Source organism: Morus notabilis, unplaced genomic scaffold (genome assembly GCF_000414095.1).
Source record: "Morus notabilis unplaced genomic scaffold, ASM41409v2 Scaffold1379, whole genome shotgun sequence".
NCBI classification, from domain to species: Eukaryota; Viridiplantae; Streptophyta; class Magnoliopsida; order Rosales; family Moraceae; genus Morus; species Morus notabilis.
Genome location: NW_010360711.1, coordinates 879 through 11,941, shown reverse-complemented (window position 1 = coordinate 11,941; position 11,063 = coordinate 879).

Sequence of the window (11,063 nt, the reverse complement as noted above, 5' to 3'; positions counted from 1 at the left end):
ATAATAAAAATAATATATTATATAATAAAATAATAATATTAAAATTATTAGTATAATTATGGTATTATTTGTTAAAATATTACAATTATATTATATTATATCATATTATATATATTATATTGTAATATTATTATATATTATATTATAAGATATAATTACGTTACAATATATTATATATTATTATAGAATATTCAATAAATATATTATAATTTATAACTATATTATAAATTAATTATTATATTATAATATTTTTATATTATATTATATTGTATATTATATCATAAGATATAACTACTATATAATATATTTTAATTATATTATAATATTTAAGGGCAATTATGGAAAAAATAAATAAAGAAAATAACTTGGAATTATTATTACTCTCATGTGAGGAAGGAATGATGATTCACTTTTGGGTGAATGGCCATTAGTTTTGAATGATTATTCATTTCTTATAAATCCAACCAAACATCAAACTTGAATTCCATTCTATTCTATTTTATTCATTTTTACCCAACCAAACACACCCTAATAGTGTGTTTGGTAAGAGGGATAGATGGAGGGAGGGAGAAGGGTGAAGGAAGAGAGGTGGCGGGAGAGCACAATTCCATTGTTTGGTTTGATTGATGAGAGGAGGGAGAGGCTCTCCTATTGGACCCACTAATTTGGATCATTCCCTTAATGGAAGGATTCATCAAATCCCTCAAATTTCAAATTAAAGTCTATTTGACCCTCCAAAAGAAATTATTACCAAATAATAAAATGGACAACAAGCCATCATCTATCCTTTCAACTCTCATTCCCTCATACCAAACAATATAAAGGATAATTCTCTCCAACCTTCATATTCCCCGTCTCGATCTCCAACTCTTTCTATCCTTCCAACTCTCGATCTCTCCTACTAAATGGAGCCTAAATTTGTACTCTTTGACTAATATAATTATTTGACTAAAAGGATATTAATTAAGAGTAGAGTATTTTGTCTCATTTTTTCTTATTGCCAAGCAACGTCAACACACCAATGGGCCTTTTCTGTTTTTAGGGTTCTTTACTCATCTAGCAAAATTTCAATAGTAGAGTTTAAATATAGTAAAATTTTTAAAATATTAAAAAATAACATAATTTTGATATCATTATAATAATGAATATATCATTACATAGTATAAAAATGTGGCATCATTATGATAATGATTATGTCAGTTTTGTTATATTTATAATATTATGAAAATTTTGACATGTGATGTAATTACGGAAATAGTAGAAAATATGCCAATATGAAAAGCTTAATGAAGTATATAGGCCAACTTTTAGTTATAGAAATTAATAGGCCATAACTTGTCAAGTTATGGTTCATAACCAGATAAGTTATAGACAAACTTGTCAAGTTATGATTCATAGTCAGACAAGTTATGGACAAAAATCGTGAATTATGGACAATAACTTGTCAAGTTATGGTTCATAACCAGACAAGTTATAGACGTAAACAGTAATTTAGCTTATTTATTAACTTATATAAATTATTGACTTATTAATTTTAATTAATCTAAAGTATTAGCTTATTTTCCTCTTTTTCCCATGTAATTATCACTACGTGACGGGGTTTAAGGGGAGGCCCAATAAGATACCCATTCAAAGAAAGCCCAACAAAGAAGTCAGCCCTTGAGCACTTCTAAATAACTGTAACTGAAATAACAGAAAACTGTTATTATTATTATTTTTTAAATAAAGTTTAACAGAAAACGCTTAGGATTAATGAAATCGGTGATTCAACAAGTCCATTCTTTAATGTTAACAATGTCAAGCATAAATATGTCAGGGAATATACGGCAAAGAAAAGTATATAGTTGGGAAGAAAATAGAAAGAACATTTTGATGTGCTGTTGATGCGCCTACAGGCAAATTGAGTAGACATTGGAGCAATTCATAGTGGGGTGGTCCAAATATTTCTAGAATTTGCAATGATTTATAGGCATACCTTTATTCAGGCGTTTAGAATAATATTTTGTATTTCATTCATAAAAAAGTGAAATAGGAAGAAATATTACTCTACTACTTGAAGCTTTTCACCAAGCATATGCTCCTCGTCATGACCCCTCTTAGATATGCTCAAATCCACTACCTTTAGCAATTTTCAAAATCCTATAATAATGAAAAGAATGTCGTTCTCTCTCTCTCTCTCTCCTCTCTCTCTCTCTCTCTCTCTCCTCTTTTCTTTCATAGTCTCCACATAAGAGAATATTTGTACACAACTTCAACCCTTGAAAATGAGCCATCAATCATGGATGTCTCTACTTATATGGCGATTCTTGAGCACTTGTTGACCGTTACATGTACATCAGAGCTCAAAAACTAAACGATGAAAAAACCTTGGCCAGAAATCAAGATTAGTATGGAAGACATCTCATTATCTTAAGGGATTTTTCTTGTCTAGCAGAATCATGGAGCAATCATAAGATCAAGTGTGTAAGCCTGTTTATGGGCTAAAAAGTCTTTAAAAAAAAAAAGGGCATATGTCAAAATAATGGCCAGAGATGTAGAGTAGCTAGCTAATAGGTCTTGTCTTATCCATTCTGGTTGTCGTTTGCCGAAATTTTGTACAAGAAGATATTTTATAATGCTCTTTTCACCGCTTTTTTAATAATCTTGTTTCTCACATCTTTAATGATAGGTAGATAGATAGATAGGTAGATAATACACTTGCACCTTAGAATTATATTTATTTTTAACTGTTGTTATCTCCCAACAAACACCTAACATTTTCTCAATGTAGCTTTATTGTCTGTTGGAGATTTGTCCTTAACATAAGCATCAAACTTTATAATACATACATAATCTCCCTTCTCCAATTAGCCTCATTAGTTTGCACTTACATAATTCAAGATTAATTGGTACGTATATATACAACTATGCATGAAATAATGCTGAGTAAAGCCTGAGGTTAAAAATAAGGGAAAATGAGATAAATATCTCTCAAAAAGCATCTGTCTTAGATTCGTAAATTGACTCGCTTTTGGGCAGATATGGAACAAGATTTGCAAATCTATGAATATTTGAAATTCTTCAAGAACAAATGATTGTTCTTCGTGCATAAAATTGAAGATTAATTGGTAAAGTTTCCTTGTCAAAAAATTGGGATCCAAAATCTGATAGCGTCACCAAAAGTTGAGCATATAAATGAGGGATAGGCTGATAAGAGAGCACCAGCCCACAAAATGTGACCCATTACCTAACTTATGCAATGAACTTAATAAGCAACCACGTTCAACTTCCACAACTTACAAAATAATTTAGTCTTTGGAACAAGCACTTAATCGGTTAATCTCTGTCGGCTGTTCCTTAACCGGTCACAAAATCCCCTTAATTATTTTCAAATTAAGATCCCAACTTCCGCGGATTTTGTCTGTTTACTTCTAATCTAAGCACTCCATGCAAATCCAACCACGTTAGCTACAAAATCACCACAGAATTTAAAGTACAATGACACATGATAGAAATGAACCTTTTAGAATTGTCATCTTAATATAATCTCGAAGTAATTAGCATACAAGGAAAGCTTATTGCAAGTGGTCAAATGTGTGTGAGAATTTCATTTTGTCTTGAAAAGAAGAGGAACGATTGTAATTATCTCTTGAAAAGATTACTGGTGGGATGGAAATCGGTTGCAAGATTATATGTCAATGTCAGTATTATATCTCGCACAAAAAATGTAAAAAACATATTTTAGGCACGTTCATTTCACCGATTCGAGTTTTGTTACAGTAAAAAGTTCTCAAAAACAGTTACGTTTAACTTTTTCACTACAGTAAAAAGTTCTTACATAAAGTCACATATAAACTCTAATTAAAAACTCAAATTAATAAATTAAACGGACCTATATATTAGTCGCTCCAATGTGGGAGGGAGGAAAAAAGGAAGAGCCTTTTTCCTTTTTGAGTTTTAACTTTTTTTTTTCTCCGCAATTTAATTTTTTGGTTTAGATTATAAAAATGTAGGTGCTTACTGTTGGGATGGCAATAGAGTGGGAAATTTTTTCGATCTCCATTTTTCCCCATTCTCACTTAAAGAAAAACAAAGTAAGAATCTCGTCCTGTTTCTCACCTAACATAATTATGTATTTTAAAATTATAGTAATTTAAAACAAAAACACAATAGATTTACTATATCGAAACTAAAATCAAAGATCCCAAAAACAAAACGAGAAGTCAATAATAAAGCTACAAAAGAAATAATTATGTTTGAAAAGTTAAAATTACATCTCTATTTATCTATATAAAATATATAGTATATTATATCCCAGCTCCGCTACAGTTTTAGGACAATATTTTATTCGTACTCTCCCCAGATAAATATTGTCCTTCATCATCCCCACATCTTTTAAGGTGGATCCTTCTTCACACCGACCTTTATGTAATCGAAATAAAATTAAAGGAGTACGTTTTGGATATGTGTTAATTATAAATTTAATATTTAAGTGTAAAAAAAAAAATTTCTAATACAATATTATTTATTGTATTAAATTTATCATATATTATATTTTATGGTGAATTTCTTATTAAGTATAGTATTTAAAAATTTTGGCATTTGATTTCTATTAGTTGCTATGTTTTTTTTTTTTTTCATTTAATCATTGCAACTTTTGCATTCTTAAATTATTTTAAAATTAAAATTAAGTTTTACAACTTTCAAAGCTTAATAATCGTAGAAAAAAGTAAATTTATAAAGAGGAAAATAACATATCCCATCATATTACTTAGTGCCAAAATATATAAGTGAAATTATTATTTGCATTGGAGATGGTCTTATTACACATGGCATCGTTTAGTTCGCGAATTCGAGTTGAGATGTGATTTTATGTGAGAGTTTTTCATTGTAGTAGTAAAATTTATGCGTGACTTTTTATGAGAGTTTTTAACTGTAGCAAAACTGAAATTGAAAACTCGAATATGTAATCGTCAAGTCAACAGAAAGCAAAAGGGTTTGATTTCAATTGGAGATAACGTTTTGTCCCAAGATGGAGTGATGATTTCTCACTGCCCTAATTGAATAGCATTTGGGACCTTTACAATGTGATCCCTTTCTTAAGACGGATGTGTTCTGGGAAAATTGCCAAGACGGTGGAGTCAGGATTGATTCTAGTAGTTCATCGTATAAAAATACCGAGTATAAGTAATCGTGTTACATGTTCCATTTCCATTATAGATACATTGCTTTTGGCGTATACACATCACGGCCACTAGGCATATATACAATCAGTGTCAAAATTTCGTTCAAGGAAATTTCAGGCTATTTCATATGAACACTCCAGAGGTTAAGTTTAAACATAGACCAAAATTCAAAAACCAGACAAGCCTTTCATTACGGCTTCATTCATTTCACTAATTCAAGTTTAAAGTTTAAGGTCTCGTTCACTTCGCGGATTCGAGTTTTCAATTCGAGTTGAGATGTGACATTTTCTGAGAGCTTTTTACTGTAGCAAAAAAAGTTAGATGTGACATTTTCTGAGAACTTTTTACTGTAGAAACCTAAAACTGAAAACTCAAATCGGTGAAATGAACGGGACCTAAGTGTTACTACAGTAAAAAACTCTAAAAAATAATCACATTTAACTTTTTTGTTACAGTAAAAAACTCTAACATAAAATCACATTTTAAATCAAATTAAAAATTTAAATCAACAAACTAAACATGTATTACATTTACAAGCCAGGTGGCCAATTAAGTCCCTTTACGCCACGCATATATATATGTGTGTGTATATATATTGATATATCCTAATTTCTCATCCAATTGGTTATTTTATTTTATAAGTCAAAGTTCTTCTTTTTCTTAGTCATTGTCGACTTGATTAAATTAAATTATTAAGGTTGAGAGTTGATCAGCTTAATCATGCCTAATCATATTATGAGACAGCTTCATGCTTGTCTCTATCAACTATTGAGTATTATATGTAATGGTCATTACTCGTTAGTACTCCTTTTTTGACATATTTATGATGAGCTCATTGACTTTTGAGGAAGGGATGAGAATGGAGATTAGAAAAGAGAGACCTAATTTCATGGGGTAGGAAAAAAAAAAAGGAAAAAAAAAAGGATGATGATCCATTGACCATTGAGGCAGAGAAGAGAGGAATCTAATGATATCCCAAGAGAAACTATTACGAAATTTACAAATAAAAAACAAAAAAACTTCTGAACTAAATTGGACACACCCCAATGGACAAACTTGTATACAAAAGTCAAAATAAAATTCGGAAGAAATGTAACAATCATTTTTATACATATAACTTCGCTTTCAGCTAAAATATGAACATACGATCATATAAACAAAAATTCAACATCGTGAATACTAAAAACCGTTCAATGTTTGATATTCACACACATCTATGTATAGGAGTCTTGTATTATTATTGAACGGCCATCAAATAGAAACGCCAAGGAAAACTAATTATAATAGAGTGTAACTCGCAGTCCATGCATCAGCATGACTCGTTCATACACAGCATTATTCATTTTCATTTCACTTGTATATAAGAAAAGCGGTTTTCTCTTTTGTCCGGTAAAGTAAAAAAAAAAAAAAAAAAAAAAAAAAAAAAAAAAAAAAAAAAAACCGTCTACTATAGTTTATCTACAAATATATTCCCATACAAATAAAAATGTGAAGTATGATTAGCGTCAAGATAACATTTTATATACTATTATATGTAATTCAAGATTCAAATTCTTATAAGTGTCATAAATCTCACACTGCATAAAAAAAATTAATAACATTCTATTTATTTTGGCAAGTATTTTTACATCTCATATTTCCAAAAAAATGAGACATTTTGTGGATCCATATAAATTTACATATTCTTTCCTTTATAATTTTATGAGATATTCTCTAGTTCACTAACATACTAATAAATAAATTTTATGTCTATTAAATTTGTATAAAATTATATAAAAATAAAAAAAATATACAAATTTAATAATTAAAATAATCTGACCTATCTATACGCGTGAAACGAAGGAGAGAATCTTTCTAATTTCATATCTAATCAAACGACTCGACAATTTCCAAATTCTCCTTCAAAAGAAAGACTCATGTGTGACGGCTATGATTGGATGTTGCGGTTTTTTTGATAGATCCTCCGCAAGTCAACCACAGGGTAACCGCACGATACACATACCGTTGGTGTCGTAAAAATAAGGTAAAAAAAATCACCAACCTTCATTCGCGAGACTGAGTCATCGTTCATTTCACCGATTTAAATTTTTAATTTTTAATTTTTATAATAAAAAGTTCTCAAAAAATATCATATTTAATTTTTTCTGTTATAATAAAAAATTTTTAAAAAATATCACATTTTAACTCAAATTAAAAATTTAAGTGAAATGAACGAGACGTGAGAATAAGAATGAGAGAGAGACCCTGCGCTCTGTCACGACTAGACCGCGTGGGACCCACCGCAAGGCACTTTCGAGGAAAACAGGCGGACGGTCTTTCGCGCCGTGTTACGACAAGCCGGCCCACATGAAGAAAAAGATCGACACCGCTAGTCTCTTCGTCTCAGGCACTGCCACTTGCCCAAGGTCCACGCCGTCCCAACAATGGCCCACACACAGTTTTCCACGCGGCTGGGCCCACTTGCTGACAGTAATTCCATTTTTTTTTCTTCTCTCTTTTCCTAGAAAGGTCTGCCAAAAGTTTCAGCTTTGCAATTCAAGAACGGTGATTGTTCCCCGAATACAGAGGAAACTTTCTATTTGCTGTTGAAATTGATCATCATTCTATGGAGAAGGTAATTCAGTTGGAATCCTTAAAAATCTCTCGTCAAATAAGGACCAGCAAAGTAGCAAAAGTGGAAGAGTTTGCACTGGCTTACAGCTATAATAATATTATTGAGTGAAACCCACCGTGCTATCATCTGAGTTTGTGTGATTTATGGTGGTTGGAACTTGGAAAGATTGCTCAACTTCAATTAAACGTTTGTTGGAAAGAAATAAATCACTCAAAAGTTTGATTGAATTTCAGGTACAAAGTGGAAACTTTTTTACTTATAGCCTTAAAAAAAAAAAAGGCTCTCATCCAAATTCGCAGGGGACCAAGCTGATGATCGGGCCGCTTTATTGTGTAGATATTACGTACAATATTACGTAAATACATATGCGTGTGGATATATATACACACACATCGTGTATATAATTATTAGTTAATTTGGTTTAGTGTTGGAATTTTAGATGTCCGCCCGCGATCACTTGAAAAATTAAATTTGTGCCTGTTGTTCAAATCTATCCGTAAAATTTAGGCTGCCCGTCCGAACCTAAATACTTCCTTGAACGGGCTTCAGGCAAGTCTTGGCTGCCCGAGCCCACCCGAAAAAGCCTGAATTTTTTATATATTATATATATATTTTTTAATTTTTATAATATTTTATATATTATATATAATATATTTTATTAATTGTATTTGTATATAAATAATTATTAAGTTATTTATTGTAAAAATTATATAAAAACTATAATTAAACACAATTCCAAAAATTAAGTTTGTTTATTAATTTTTAAATTTGTAATTTATGATTGTTTCGTTAAACATCTTAATAAAAAAAAAAGAGTGCAATCATTTTGTGATGAATTACAAATTTTACAAAATTATAAAGTTTAAATATACAATATTACAATTACAATGTCCAAAGCAAATAAATATTTATAAGTTACAATTTAATTTGAAGCTGAAAGATCGTCTTTAAAATTAAATGTTATTCTACTAAATTCATCTATTCGTTCTTGGCTTGCCGGCGAAATTGTATCTTGTAAACGTTGATCGGCATGATCACAATCCTTAATGCATACTAAAGCTTCAACAATATCCCTTTGTAATGCGTTTTGGTGTTTCTCAAGTATTCGTCCGGTCGTACTAAAGGCTTATTCGGATGAAACAGTGTAGACTGGGATTGAAAAAATATCCATTGTCAATCGAGTTAGGACGGGCCAAGTTAATGCCCATGCTCTCCACCATTGAACTAAATCAAACACTTCAGCACTATCTTCGACTACTAAGCTCTCGATGAGGTACGCCATAAGCTCGTTGAAGTTGCCGATCCACTCCCAACCTCTGTTTGAGTCTTCTTCTTCTTCTTCAACCCAAAAATATTCATGAATGAATGCGAGTTTTTATCTTTTTGTTGTGGTTTTTGTACTCCACAAGCAGTGTTTCTAAACCTATTCTCATAAACACTATAGAGAGAAAATATTAGGATGCTCGACAAAACTAAGTGGTTGATCTAATGATGCTATCATTCGCGCAACTTCCATACGATCTACTTACGGAACGTATTTCCAAGTGGTTAGATCACCGGTTGCACGATCAAATGATAATTGTATTTGGCGGAGTTCAACTCCGCCGGTTTGGCCACGCTTTTGAAGACACTTTTCGGAGTGTCTTCTCAAATGTGTTGTGCCATGAATAGTGTCACCTTGTAAATTAGAATGACAATATTTACATTGAGCTATGTGTTTAGTGTTACCGTCATTGTTGGCCTCCTCTAGAACGTCGAAGTGCTCCCAAACTGTAGAGGTGTGCTTACATTTCCTCTTGGAGGTTGCAACACTTGCAGTGGCACTTGCCTCTCCACACCCACCATTGCGACCACGACCACCACTAGATCCACCACGGCCGGGATTTGGAACTGGACATTGTTCCTTGGGTGCTTGTGTTTGCGATTCATGCGTAGTAAAAACATTAGTAGGAATTGGACTTTGGGGATCAACAGGATATCACCATAATTAAAGGATTCCATTAAAAATGAAATTAAAATTAATTAACAAAACACAAAAAATAAACAATGAGCTTGAGAGGGCTTAAAGTTGAAAAGAGCTTTGAGACTTTAAATGAGAGCACTTTGAGAGGGAGAGAGAGAGAGCTTTAGGATTTTGTGTGAGCTTCTGAAAAAATTGTGAGAGATTTGAGACAAATGTGAGACAGATTGAGAGAGAATGTGAGAAATATTGTGAAGAAAATATTTGGGAGATGGGGTATTTATAAGGAAATTTTTTGGTTAAAAAAATCAAATTTTTGTGTGAAATTTCAAATCAAACGACTATTTTTTGTACTGCGGATCATGCTTCGGGTGGGCGAGTCTGGCAATTCGGGCAACAGCACAAAATTTAGCTGTTGAAGCTGGGCTTTTGGCGGGCGGGTCGGGTCGACATTAGCAGTCAAAAAAATATCCGTTGGGTGGGCCTCGGGCATGGGGTTGCCAACAGGTGGCGGGCTTGGTTCAAATCATTTTTTTCGAGCTGCCCGAGTCTGAGAAACAACGCCGGACGGGCAGCCATAGGGTCCTGCCTCCCTAGTCCAAAAAAATTTAAGCTTCAGGCAAGCCTACCGCCCAAAGTTTCAACACTGATTCGGTCTACTCATGGACTACGGTATTCTGTATTCCTACTCACATTTTGTGGTCAATCTGTTTGTGAATTATGTATATACTTTTATTTGTCTATAAGAAAAAGGAAAAAAAAAAATACACCTGTATATACGTAGTACATTAATTGGCATGCAAAGATTTTATTACGAAAAGGGAAACATCATGAACGACGTTCCAGACACGTTATTCGCGATGCTCTCTGTTCATTCGTCATAGTGAGAAGATAAAGCTCTAGATCTAGCTTAAGTCAGTAAAAGCAAAGAAAAAGATTCAACGTAGAATATTATAATGAAGAAAATAGAGAACCGTTGCACTTTTTCTTTCTCCTTTTGTTAGAAGCCAATGTTCAGCAGAAATAGTATATAATTTTACCTAGATTAATTATCAGCAGTAGGGGATAAAAATACATACATTTAGCTTTATTGATAACCAAAGTTCACGTGAATATATATATATATATATATATCCCTCGTCAATAATGATATTGAAAAGATTAACCAAATTCTGATAAAAAAAGAAAAGATAATATTAACCAACATAATAATAATAATAATAACAATAATGATATAGAAATAAAAAAGATCAGTGTATGTTATAATTAGTAGCTCCATAACCATGCACAAATATGAGGTGCCACATGTCTCTATAAACACTAA